The sequence below is a fragment of the Mustelus asterias genome, chromosome 14 (assembly GCF_964213995.1).
Source record: "Mustelus asterias chromosome 14, sMusAst1.hap1.1, whole genome shotgun sequence".
NCBI classification, from domain to species: Eukaryota; Metazoa; Chordata; class Chondrichthyes; order Carcharhiniformes; family Triakidae; genus Mustelus; species Mustelus asterias.
The window spans coordinates 45,315,134-45,329,131 of record NC_135814.1 but is presented as its reverse complement, the minus strand read 5'-3'; the positions used below and the strand labels follow the sequence as shown (position 1 = coordinate 45,329,131).

Sequence of the window (13,998 nt, the reverse complement as noted above, 5' to 3'; positions counted from 1 at the left end):
GACAATGTGAGTGGAGAGAGCATTAAGCACAGGTTAAAGAGATGTGTATTGTCTCCAGACAGGACAGTTAGTGAGATTTTGCAAGCCCAGGCAAGTCGTGGGGATTACAGATAGTGTGAAATGAACCCAAGATCCCGGTTGAGGCCGTCCTCATGTGTGCGGAACTTGGCTATCAGTCTCTGCTCAGCAACTCTGCATTGTCGTGTGTCGTGAAGGCCGCCTTGGAGAACGCTTACCCGAAGATCAGAGGCCGAATGCCTGTGACCGCTGAAGTGTTCCCCAACAGGGAATAGAACAGTCTTGCCTGGTGATTGTCGAGCGGTGTTCATTCATCCGTTGTCGTAGCGTCTGCATGGTCTCCCCAATGTACCATGCCTCGGGACATCCTTTTCTGCAGCATATCAGGTAGACAACGTTCGCCGAGTTGCAAGAATATGTACCGTGTACCTGGTGGATGGTGTTCTCACGCGAGATGATGGCATCCGTGGAACACCGCTCGACAATCACCAGGCAAGAGTGTTCTCTTCCTGTTGGGGAACACTTCAGCAGTCATGGGCATTCAGCCTCTGATCTTCGGGTAAGCGTTCTCCAAGGTGGCCTTCACGACACACGACAACGCAGAGTCGCTGGGCAGAGACTGATAGCCAGGTTCTGCACACATGAGGATGGCCTCAACCGAGATCTTGGGTTCATGTCACACTGTCTGTAACCCCCACGACTTGCCTGGGCTTGCAAAATCTCACTAACTGTCCTGTCTGGAGACAATACACATCTCTTTAACCTGTGCTTAACGCTCTCTCCACTCACATTGTCTGTACCTTTAAGAATTGATTACCTGTAAAGACTCGCATTCCAACCATTATTTTGTAAATTGAGTTTGTGTCTTTATATGCCTTGTTTGTGAATAGAATTCCCACTCACCTGACGAAGGGGCAGCGCTCCAAAAGCTTGTGGCTTTTGCTACCAAATAAACCTGTTGGACTTTAACCTGGTGTTGTGAGACTTCTTACTGTGTTTACCCCAGTCCAACGCCAGCATCTCCACATCATGGATAGGATGAGTCAGGCTTGTCCTCTTATCCACTGTTAATTTGCCACTAGCTACGTCTCCATTTTCTCAGCTTTCTATTTTGACCCTTTCCAGGACGGTTCCACTTAAGAGCAGCAGCTCAAACTTCACCCAACATGCACAGAGAAACACAGCGAATCCTCATGGCATAAATTACAGTAGGAGGAGGCACACGCCCATTCTGTCGGCAGGTCTTTCCTTGCATTGCTAGGATGACCCCCAACATGATGTTGCTGAGGGGGACAAACACCATGTCAGGATATGTCTCAGCAATACTTAAAAAAGAGGAAACCTCTGGATACAGGAGGCATAACCGATACTCATCTAATCATGACATCTTGACCTCTTTAGATATGGCTCCCACTGTAATAGGTGGTGTCAACAATCACCACTCAGTTTGCAGGGGAAATATCTAATCGAAATACACACTGGTGCTTCTTTGCATTGTTTAGATTGATTCTGTACTTTTCCTTTCCCCTTCCTGTGTTACTGACTATAATCTATCAATTAGCAATTCCAAGTCACAAACCTAAATCTCAGGTGTTTGCTAGCTGTCTGGAACCAGTGATTTATACCCTGGTAGCTGACACCAGAGTTTTGTCGTGCTTTCATTAGTTTTTGTGCATGAGAAATTAAGGTGACCATATTCAAACTTGACTGCGGCTCAGCCCAGACCCTCCCTAGCTGGCTCACTTGCATAACCTCTGACCACTGATTTCAGCTCAACCCTGGCTGGTAGCTTGCTGCCTGTGGCCACAATGCGTGGTGCTCCTGTACCATGCTGTTGTCTATAATTGTCCCTGCAGCCAGACAAGGATGAAAATGATTGTTTCCCTCATGGACAAGGACAGTGAGACAATAAACAAGCAAATTTACACCTGGCTCTGGCAGTAGTATATGAAAACACCAGAGGGCTACCATGCCTGGACAGCTTTCTGAGGACCTGCCCAACACATGTCACCAATAGGGACTGTAGTTATACAGTGCACTACACAGAGTGACAGGAAAACCTCTATGATTATGTAAATATCAGAGGATTTCACTGTCTGGATGGATGATGCAATTAACAAAGTAACAGTGTTACAATCTCCTTCGGGACTAAATGTTTAAAATGACATTCGAAGTTCCAGTTATTATTGAAATATTGAAGCCACAATATTCCACCAATCAAAACAAATGCATTTTATTCTGCAAGCATCAAGTAAAGCAAAAACTACAAAAGAAACACTGCCTTAGGTAATTAATTGTAGTATACAGATGAACACAAGAAGAAACAGCACAGATACCTTAGAATAAAATTCTCAATTGAACCTTTCTTTTTCTGCTACAAGTTCCTTCCAAAAACTTTGATTACTCATCAGGTTCCTAAAGGTTATTCACTTTCTTGGGACAAACTCCAACTTCTTTGTAAGGTCCGGGAGTTTTCAACTGAAGCCCGAGTTTCTCTTGCAATTTATACACAGAATCTTCAACAAAAAGCTCGAAACAACTTTGATTTCCAAGAGCTCTATTCCCCTCGTTACAGATATTTTACCGCTCCTGGCAGACTTCCTCTCTCTCTACCTGATTCCAAACCAAACTCTTTGTTTTCATTTTGAAGGTTACCGTAGATTTCTGCTTCCACCTCTAAGCTAAGCAAACCTGCCAGCCACTTTTTCACTAACAAACTCTGCCTCCAAATTGAGCATGAGCTCTCACCTGCAATAGCGCAGTGAATGATAAAGGTAGTATTTTCTCGGCCATAGGTGCAGGCCCAGCCGACATTCATCGCTTTTGCTCCCTTGACTCTGAGCTGTAGGCTACATAATTCCAAAGCTGCACCTGCCTCCATCTGCTTCAGTGAGCAAAAACACATAAAATTAACACAGAACCTCCATAACTCCAACAGCCCTTCTCGATGACATCATGACACGCTTGGGATGTTCCAAACAAAAATGTAAACTAATTGCGCAGTAACCTCTGAACTCCCATGTCCAATTTGTGAGGTACCCCAAAGATGTGCTGGATAATTCCTCTTGGAACTTTACAGGTAAGGGTTTGCACAATAATTGCCTACCTTCCTCTGTGCAATAGTGCTGCACTGAAGAACCACCCAAAAACGTGATTTAAATCACTAACTACAGATGGTTCCACCTCGGTTACGGCAGTAGTTACTGCAAAAACATGAGAAGAACTGAAATTGCTTTTAACATCTGGATAGTATTGAAAAGACCCAGAACAATCCCCCTCAAAGTGCTCTCCCCACCCCTGACCCCCAAGAGACTCCCCACAGCCCCATCCCCGACAGTTTTTCCCACCATCCCGACTCCTCAAGAATTCCCCCAACCCCAAACCAACTCCTCATGACTGAACTCAACACCACTGAGCAACCGATCCGATTCACCCACCCCCATGGACCTGACCTGAACGCCTCCCCACCTCTGTCCCCTCAGCCCCTGACCACTCTGACCTCCGACATCCCACCCATCTGACCTGCATCTGGAGCCCTACACACCTCCTGACCTCTGACCACCCAAATCCTATCCATTTACCATAGACACTTACCTTCTCCCTAGCCTGTCAATTTCATTGGACCCTTTGAACTTTGGCACTTCCAACCTCAGTACTGGCAGAGGTCGGCCAAAAAACTAAAAGGGCAGAATTCCATTTTCCAAATGTCATAATTCAACTAACAGCGGAAACTTCTCACCTCTAGAAGGAAGATCAGGGTCAGTGTCTCTGCAATTTACACTGCAGTATCCTCAAGTGCATTTCCTCTGGTGCTGGTGATTTATCAACTTTTAAGTACAACCAGCTAATATCTCTACTTCATTATTTCTAACCCATTCAGTACCTCAATCACCTCGCTTTCACTATGACTTGGTCAGCATTCTCTTCCTAGATAAAGATAGATACATAGTGCTCATTTAATACTTCAAACATTCCTTGCCTCCATCTATAAATCCCCTTTTAAGGTCCTAGTCGGCCCAACATCTCCTTTTACTGTCCTTATATTACTGCTATGCCGCTGAATTGTCCCCTGTGGTGCTTCTATCCTCTCACTTGATTTGATTTATTATTGTCACATGTATTAGTATACAGTGAAAAGTATTGTTTCTCACACGCTAAACAAAGTATACCATTCATAGAGAAGGAAAGGAGAGAGTGCAGAATGTAGTATTACAGTCATAGCTAGGGTGTAGAGAAAGGTCAACTTAATCACTTCTCACGGTGACTAATTCCACTCCATTAATCCTCTCGTCTTTCTCTACTCTGTTTACTGGACTGAACCGAATTATTGCACTTTTTCCCAATCTAGCGATCCTGCTGCTATACAGCTGTACTTGGAGCTTCTTTCTCAACTTCTGTGATCCCTTTAGATTTAACCTTCACTCTTCCCTGGTTCTGCATTCTTTGCTGCTCTTGATCCATTTAATCAGATTGGCAATGATCGGTGAGGAATGATCAGTGCTGGGGCAACTGTGTTCGTCAATTACATAAATTACTTGGACTTGGGAATCAGAAATACAATGTCAAAATTTACAGATGATGACAAATTTTGGGGGAAGGGCTGTTGCAATTAATACAGAGCAGGGCTGAAATGAATCAAGTCTTCAATAAATTCTCAGAATGGCACATGATTGACAAAATGAACATCAATAAATGTGAGATAGTACTTTTTCTGACACATGGTGTGATACCTTGCCCCTTACCAAAGGCTTCCTGCATGATTATACTTTCCATCTGCCCTGCCCGAGTCTTGGGAGTGGTGTGACCCTCATTACCAAGTCACATTTTGATTGTTTCCCTTATTCCTTTGGTATGTTTCTCCCTTCAAGAACTTCCACTGTTCCACTCCATTTGTCTCCCCTTTAAAATGCCACCTACCACCACAAGCCCCATCACAGGTTTCTTTCAGAGACAAACTCCCTCAATCGCAATACCATGACCCTACATTCACTATAATTTCAATCTTTATCTCAATCCCCTTACTTTCTCGCTGGATTCACCACAGTTCTGTTCTGCCTAAACTCTCCTACCCATATTTACAGCCAAAGCCTCAAATTACCATCTCTCATGACACCTCTACTCCTGCGTTCTTGGTCACTAAGGCAATCACTACTTTATATCCTTGTTTTATGTTGTTGATCACCACTAGAAATGTTTTGATTTGAAAAGACTTATACTTATCTCGTACTTTTCACAACTCAGGATGTCACCAAGCATTTTTACAACCAATTAGGTAATTTTGAAGTGTTGTAGAGTCAGAAATGTGGTGTTCAATTTGCACAGAGGAAACATCCACAAACAGTAATGACTTTTTTAAAAGATCTTGGTTGTTGGACAAATATTGGTTAGCACAACATGAAGAACACATGAGCTGTGTGAAATAGTGTCACATGATCCTTTATATTCATCAGAGAGGGTAGGAAAGGCCTTGATTCAATGTCTGCTTTAGAAGACTGCACCCCTGTCATTCAAAAATTCCATCAGAATTGCTCAAGACTCTCCAGTTGGGGCATAATTCCAGAACTTTCAGACTCAGAGGCGAGAGTGCTACAGCTATGGCCTCTCATGTTTGTTTGTAAGTGTTGTACACAGCTGAAGACAGATTTTGCAATCTGAGCTTGTTCAGCATATATCAGCAACATTTCTTCGCTTCAGATGGAAAAATGTTTCCCTGGAGTCGCTGCAAGTATTTTGATTGCTTTTTGAAATTGTTTGAAGAAAAGCCAGGTGAATTTAAGAAATTTACTGAGCATTCCCCGAAATAGATTGTGATTTTTGTTCATGAAAGTAAAGAGGAGAAACGATTTAAAATTTTGTAGGGTGGTAATAATTGCGCGCATTTAGCTGTTTTTATTTAATTTCGTTAAAATATGCATTTTCCTCAGCAGTAAAGTCAAATTATTTTGTTAATAACATTTCACTTTGCATTATTTTGAAAATAATTTGAACGCAAACTAGATGACAACTTTCAGGAAGCTTTCTGATGAAGTTTGAAAAATAGAAAATTACTTCGGAATACGTCTTCAACAGAAAGGGTGAAAGATATAGTTCAATTATTTCCACTTTGGGGTGGCAAGGTGGCACAGTGCTTAGCACTGCTGTCTCAGAGCAGTAGAGACCTGGGATCAATTCCTGACTTGGGTCACTGTCTGTGCGGATTCTGTACGTTCTCTCCGTGTCTGCGTGGGTTTCCTCTGGGTGCTCCGGTTTCCACCCACAGTCCAAAAGACGTGCTGGTTAGGTGCATTGGCCATGCTAAATTCTCCCTTGGTGTACCCGAACAGGCACCGGAGTGTGGCAATTAGGGGATTTTCACAGTAACTTCATTGCAGTGTTAATGTAAGCCTACTTGTGATGCTAATAAATAAATAGCCGTACACCTCAAAACTACAGTTCCCATAGATTTGCTTACAGCTGCATTGGGTGTTTTACTTTGAGTGGAAACATATAACACATTCTGATATATTTTGAACAGGGTAAATAAAACAATTTTGTTTTACGATCTTTAATCCACCAACACATTTGGGGCTCCGAAATAAGATAAATATTGCCTTTAAGTGTTTTCAGAAAACATTTATGATTGACAAAAATATTAGCCCTTCAAATGGATTACTGTTTGCAACAGCCTTGCTGGAATTCTCTGAAGTTCAAAGAATGAGAGATGATCGCATTGAAACATAGATTATGAAAGGACGCAACAGGGGAGACACAGAGTTTGTTTCCGTTGGGGAATCTAGAACACAGAAGGCCCTAGAGAATGGGATATAGTCTGAAACAAAACATCTTTCATCCATTTTGTTTCCAATGATCCGAGCATTCAGGTACAAAACCTTTAAATGAGCACTTTTAACATTTCTTTTCCCTTTCCTACTATTTTTTACTCTGTCTTATCAATTTCTGGCCCTTGATTTCTCTGCCCATCACTTTCCTTATTCTGAAATATTTTGAACGGGGTAAATAAAACAATTTTGTTTTACGATCTTTTATCCATAAGCACATTTGGGCTCTGAACTAAGATAATTATTGTTTATTTATCTTAATTTAAAGGGGTAAGCCAACACAGGAGAGCTCCAAGCTGTGATCTGTTCTTTGTGCTCCATATGGGAGGCCGGGAACATTTCCAGTGCCTGGGGCCAGCATGTGTGCAGGAAGTGTCTCCAGCTGCAGCTCCTGGAAGCTCGTGTTTAGGAGCTGGAGCAGCACCTGGGGACACTGTGGAGCATCCGTGAGGTGCAGAGTATCGTGGATAGCGTGTATAGAGAGGTGGTCACACTGCAGGCTCAGACTCCACAGACTCGGGGAAGGGAATGGGTGACCACCAGGCAGAGCAAGAAAGCTAGCAGGCAATGCAGGAATTTCCTGTGGCGATTCCCCTGCAAAACAGATATACCGTTTTGGATACTGTTGAGAGGAATGGCCTTTCAGGGGAAATCAGCAACAGCCAAATCCATTGTACCACGGTTGGTTCTGCTGCAGAGGCGAAGAGTAAAAAGTGTACTTTTTAGTTATAGGGGATTCAATTGTAGAATAGATAGGCGTTTCTGAGGCCACAATTGACACTCCAGGATGGTACGTTGCCTCCCTGGTGGTACAAAGAACAAAGAACAATACAGCACAGGAACAGGCCCTTCGGCCCTCCAAGCCCACGCCGCTCCCCGGTCCAGGATTGAATCCTGAATCCAGGATCCCCGCCCAATTTTCCAGCCTATCTACATACTAATATCCTATCCACCGAGCTGTCCCTCACAGCTACGATGCTTTGTTCATCATAACTTATTAGCTCACCCCCACCCCCCCATTCCAGACCATGTGATCTCCAGGGAGAGGCGAAAACCCTCGTCAAGGATGTCTGAGTGGCTGCAGGACATTCTGAAGGGGGAACAGCCAGTGGTCGCAGTACATTTTGGTACAAACAACATAGGGTAAAAAAAAAGGGGTGCGGTCCTAAAAGCAGAATATAGGGAGCTAGGAAGCAAACTGAAAAGTAGGACCTCAAAGGTGGTGGTCTCAGAATTATTACCTGTGCCACGTGCTAGTCAGAGTAGAAACCGCAGAATACATATGTTGAATATGCTGAAAAGATGGTGTGTGTGTGTGGGGGGGGGGGGGGGGGGGGGTGTTCAGATTCTTATGGCTTTGGGACCAGTTCTGGGGGAGGTGGGACCTGTACAAACTGGAAGAGGTACACCTGGGCAGGGCCGGGACTGATGTCCTTGGAGAGGGTACTTGCTAGTGGTTGCAGAGGGTTTAAACGAATATGGCAGAGGGAATGGGAACCTTTGCAAGGATTCAGAGCAAGGGGAATTAAGAACAAGAGGAAAAGACAGTAAGGAGAATAAGGAAAGTGATAGGCAGAGACATCAAGGGCCAGAGACTGATAAGGAGAGTAAAAAATAGTAGGAAAGGGAAAAGAAATGTTAAAAGTGCCCACCTTAAGGTATTGTACCTGAATGCTCAGAGCATTCAAAACAAAATGGATGAATTAGTTGCACAGATAGATGTAAAGGGGTATGATATAGTTGGCATTATGGAGACGTGGCTCCAAGGTGACCAAGGATGGGAACTAAACATCGAGGACTATTCAGTGTTTAGGAAGGACGGATGGAAAGGAAAAGGTGGTGGAATTGCATTGTTGATTAAAAATGATATTGATACGATATTGAGGAAAGCTATTAGCATAGATGATGTGAAATCTGTATGGGTCGTGTTAAGAAACAACAAGGGTCAAAATACATTTGTGGGGATGGTATACAGACCATCAAAATGTAGTGGTAATGTTGGGAAAAGCATTAGATAGGAAATCAGAGATGCATGTGTTAAAGGAACATCTGTGATCATGGGCAACTTTAATCTGCATATAGATTGGGAGAGTCAAATTAGTCACAGTACAATAGAGGAGGAATTTCTGGAGTGCATATGGGATGGTTTTCTGGAGCAATACTTTGAGGAACCAACAAGGGAGCAGGCCATCTTGGACTTGGTGTCGTGCAATGAGAAAGGATTAGCTGGCAATCCAATTGTGAGAGAACCCTTGGGGACGAGTGACCAGAATATGGTAAAATTATTTGTCAAGGTGGATAATGATGTAGTTAATCCTGAGACCAGGGTCCTGAATCTCAATAAAAGTAATTATGATGATATGAGGCATGAATTGGCAATGTTGGACTGGGAAATATTACTGAAAGGAACAACACTGGACAAGCAATGGCAGGCATTTAAAGAACGAATTATGAACTCCACATGTTGTTTATTCCATTTGGCGCAAGAGTGGCAAGGAAATTGTGGCCCAACCATGGTTTACAAGGGAAATTAGAGATAGCATCAGATTCAAGGGAGAAGCATACAAATTGGCAAGAAAGGGCAATAGGCCTGAGGATTTGGAGCAGCTTAAAATTCAGCAAAGGAGGACCAAGGGATTAAGAAGGGAAAAATAGAGTATGAAAGTAAGTTGCAAGGAACATAAAAACTGACTGAAAGTTTCTATTGGTATGTAAAGAGAAAAAGACTGACAAAAATGAATGCAGGCCCCTTACAGTCAGAAACAGGAAGATTCATAACGGGGAATAAAGAAATGGTTGAGGAATTAAATTCGTACTTTGCTTCAGTCTTCACAAAGGAAGACATGAATAATGTGCCAGAAGTGCTGAGAGAAACAAGTTTTAGTGAGGAGCTGAAGGAAATCAGCATTGGTAGAGAAATGGTTTTGGGGAAATTGATGGGAATGAAGGTAGATAAATCTCTAGGTCTTGATAATCTTCATTCCAGAGAATATAGGGAGCTAGGCAGCAAACTGAAAAGGAGGACCTCAAAGGTAGTGATCTCAGGATTATTACTTGTGCCACATGCTAGTCAGAGTAGAAACAACAGGATACATAGGATGATTATGCGGCTGAAAAGATCGTGAGGGTTTCAGATTCCTAGGGCATTGGGACCTCTTCCAGGGAGTGGTCCTGGAAATAGTGATGTATTGGTGGTTATTTTCCAAAATTCTTTGGACACTGGACTGGTTTCTACAGACTGGAGGGTAGTTCATGTAAGCCCGCTATTCAAAAAGTGCGGTAGAGAGAAAACAGGGAACTATAGACGAGTGAGCCGAACATCGGTACTGGGGAAGTTGCTAGAGTCTATTATCAAGGATTTCATAACTCGGCGTTTGAAAGGCAGTGATATAATCAGACAAAGTCAGCATGGATTTACAAAAGGAAATCATGCTTGATGAATCTATTGGAATTCTTTGAGGATGTAAGTAGTAGAGTTGACCGAGGAGAACCAGTGGATGTGGTTTATTTAGACTTTCAGAAGGCTTTTTACAAGGTCTCACATAAGACTATTATGTAAAGTTAAAGCACATGGAATTGCAGGTAATGTCTTGAGATGTGTAGAAAGCTGGTTAGCAGATTGGAAGCAAAGAGTTGGCATAAATGGGTCTTTTTCTGATTAGCAGTCAGTGACTAGTGGGGTTTCGCAGGGGTCTGTGCTAGGATCCCACCTGTTCACATTATATATTAATGATTTGGAAGAGGGAACTGAATGTATTATCTCCACATTTGCAGGTGGTACAAAGTTGGGTGGGAGGGTGAGCTGTGAGGAGGATGCAGAGATGCTTCAGCGTGATTTGGACAGGCTGAATGCATGGGCATGTGCATGGCAGATGCAGCATAATGTGGATAAATGCGAGGTTATCCACTTTGGTAGCAATAATAGGAAGACAGATTATTGCTTCTGATGAAGGGTCATCTAGTCTTGAAACGTTGGCTCTATTCTCTCCCTACAGATGCTGTCAGATCTACTGAGATTTTCAAGCATTTTTTGTTTTTGTTAGATTACTTGAAAGGGTGTAAATTGAGAGAGGTGGATACTCAACGAGACCTTGGAGTTCTCGTGCATCAGTCGCTGAAAGTAAGTGCGCAGGTACAGCAGGCAGTAAAGAAGGCAAATGGTATGTTGACTTTCATTGCGAGATGATTTGAGTATAGGGATAGAGTGTTTTCTTGCATTTCTATAGGGTGCTGGTGAGGCCACACCTGGAGCATTGTGTGCAGTTTTGGTGTCGTTATCTGAGGAAGGATGTCCTTGCTGTAGAGAGAGTATCCCAAAGGTTCATCAGGCTGACTCCGGGGATGACAGGTCTGTCATATGAGCAGAGACTAAGTCGGATAGGGTTATATTCACTGGAATTTAAAAAAGAGTGAGAGGATCTCATAGAAATTTATAAAATTCTAACAGGGTAGGTTCAGAAAGAATGTTCCAAATGGTGGGGGAGTCCAGAACTAGGGGTCATAGTTTGAGGGTAAGGGGGTAAACCTTTTAGAACTGAGGTGAGGAGAAATTTCTTCATCCAGAGGATGGCGAGTGTGCAGAATTCACTACCGCAGAATGTAGTTGAGGCCAAAACACTGTTTGATTTCAACAAGAAATTAGAAGTAGGAATTAGAAATTAGGGGAATTTCACAGTAACTTCATTGCAGTGTTAATATAAGCCTTACTTGCGACTAATAAATAAACTTTAACTTTAATTTGAAATAGCTCTTGGGGGCTAAAGGGATCAAGGGATAGGGGGGTGGGGGAACCAGGATATTGAATTCGATGATCAACCATGATCAAAATGAATGGCGGAGCAGGCTCAAATGGCCTACTCCTGCTTCAAGTTTTTATATTCTCAGGATAAGGGGCCAATCATTTAGGACAGAGATGAGGAGAAATTTCTTCACTCAAAGGATTGTGAATCTTTGGAATCAGAGGGTTATATATTTAAGGCTGGGATAGACAAATTTTTGGTCTCTCAGTGAATCAAGGGATGTGGAAAGCAGATGGGAAAGTGGAGTTGAAGCTCAAAATTAGCCATGATCGTATTAAATGGCAGAGTAGGCTCATGGGCCAAATAGTCTATTCCTGTTCCTACATCTTGTGTTATTGCGTGTGTGCTTGACAATTGCTTACAAAGATATGAAAATTGCTGGCACTTTTAGTTGGAAGTCAAAAGTGAATTTCATTAAAGCCGTGACATGTTTACTTACTGTTGTGGGGAAGCAGAGACACAGTGTGAAATCCTTACATTCACTGTTATACCCGAGGTTTGTAAATGACCTGAACTGTATCTACCTTCCAGGTACTAGCTCCATTTCACCTCCATCGCTCGGCTCCTCCACTGTCTCTACATTGCCAGACTTCTTTTCTGACTTCCACTACAGGATGAACAGAAATTTCTTCCAACTAAACATTAGGACCACTGGAGCCGTTGCCTTCAAACTCCATCACAAACTCTGTTCCTTAGACACCAACATCAGTACCTGTTTCCCGCTCTGTAACACTACCTGCCTCTGCATCTACCTCAGCTCAACTGCTGCTGAAACACTCACTTATATCTTTGTTATCTCCAGCTTGACTATTTCAATGCACCCCTTTCTAGCTCATCTCTCATCAGTCACACTCCATACACTTAAGAGCATCCAAAACTCTGTTGCCCATAGCCTATCTTACACAAAGTCCTGTTCAGTCATCACCCTTAACAGCTAAGCAAGGTCTCATACTGCTACTCCATAAACTGTAGCTTTCCCCAATTAAACTTCAGTAAAGTGCAAGTGTGAGCCTAAGAAATGCTTACATCACATTTACTTGAAATAAGAAAACATATAGCAATTTGTGTTCCAAAGCACTCGAATGCAATACTGTTAGTTACATTTTTTTCTTTCCTGGGATGAGTGTCGCGAGGCCAACATTTATTGCCCATTCAAATTGCACTTGAGAAGGTGGTGGTGAGCTGATTCTTGAATTGATGGTGTCAAGCATATTGTTGGAGTTGCACTCATCCAGGGAAGTGGAGGGTATTCCATCACACTCCTGACTTGTACTTGTAAATGGTGGACAGGCTTTGGGGAATCAGGAAGTGAGTTACTCTCCGCAGAATTCCTAGCCTCTCACCTGCTCTCGTAACCACAATATATATATATGACTGGTCTGTGTTCTGTTTCTTGTTAATGGTAATACCTAGGATGTTGAAAATGGGGGATTCAGCAATGGCAATGCCATTGAAAGTCATGGGGAAATGGTTGAATTCTCTTATGTTGGAGATCGGGTCATTGCCTGGCACTTGTGTGGCACAAATGTTACTTGGCACTTATCAGCACAAGACTGAGTATTGTCCTGGTCTTGCTGCATATGGGCTGTGACCGCTTCAGTATCTAAGGAGTAGCGAATGTTGCAGAAAACTGTCCAATGAACGGACATTCCCACTTCTGACCTTATGCTGGAAGGAAGGCCACTTATGAAGCAGCTGAAGATGGTTGGGCCAATGAAACTACCCTGAGGAACTCTAATGCCCTGCAACTGAGATGTTTAACCTCCAACAACTGCGACCATCTTCACCGTGCTTAATATGACTCCAAACTGTGGAGTCTTGCTAAATAGAGAAGTCTTGCTAAAACTGTACAACACACTAGTTAGACCACACCTAGAATACTATAAACAGTTTTGGTTCCCTTATCTAAGAAAAGATATACAGGCATTGGAGGCAGTTCAGCGAAGGTTCACCAAGTTGAACTATCGAGGCTGGGTCATAATGTTCAAGGTTGATATAGCCAGATTTTTAAGGGTTATGGGAATAAGGCAGGAATGTAGAGATTATATGAGATCAGTCATCCTTGGCCAAGGATGCAGTTTTTCTGGAGCACCTTTGCTGTGATATTTTCAGGGCCTTTGCAGTACCCAGTGCCTTCAGCCTATCATTGATATCACGGCTGAACTGGCATCTGTCGGCCGGTGGAGAGGAGGAATGGCATGAGGTAAAGTTGCTCATTCGGAGAACAGGTACAGAGACGATGGGCTGAATGACTGTCTTCAGCCTCTAAACAATTCTGTGATTCTCTAACCCATAGACAATGCGTCCAGAAACAGATAAGAACATTCACCAGGATCTCATGGAATTTAATAACATTTTATGTC

At 42.9% G+C, this 13,998-nt stretch overlaps 1 protein-coding gene across 1 annotated transcript in view; it reads right to left on the bottom strand.

Moving 5' to 3' along the window:
* wdsub1 (WD repeat, sterile alpha motif and U-box domain containing 1) overlaps positions 1–13,998 on the bottom strand; it is a 64,629-nt gene that overhangs the window by 50,145 nt on the left and 486 nt on the right. The window lies entirely within an intron of this gene.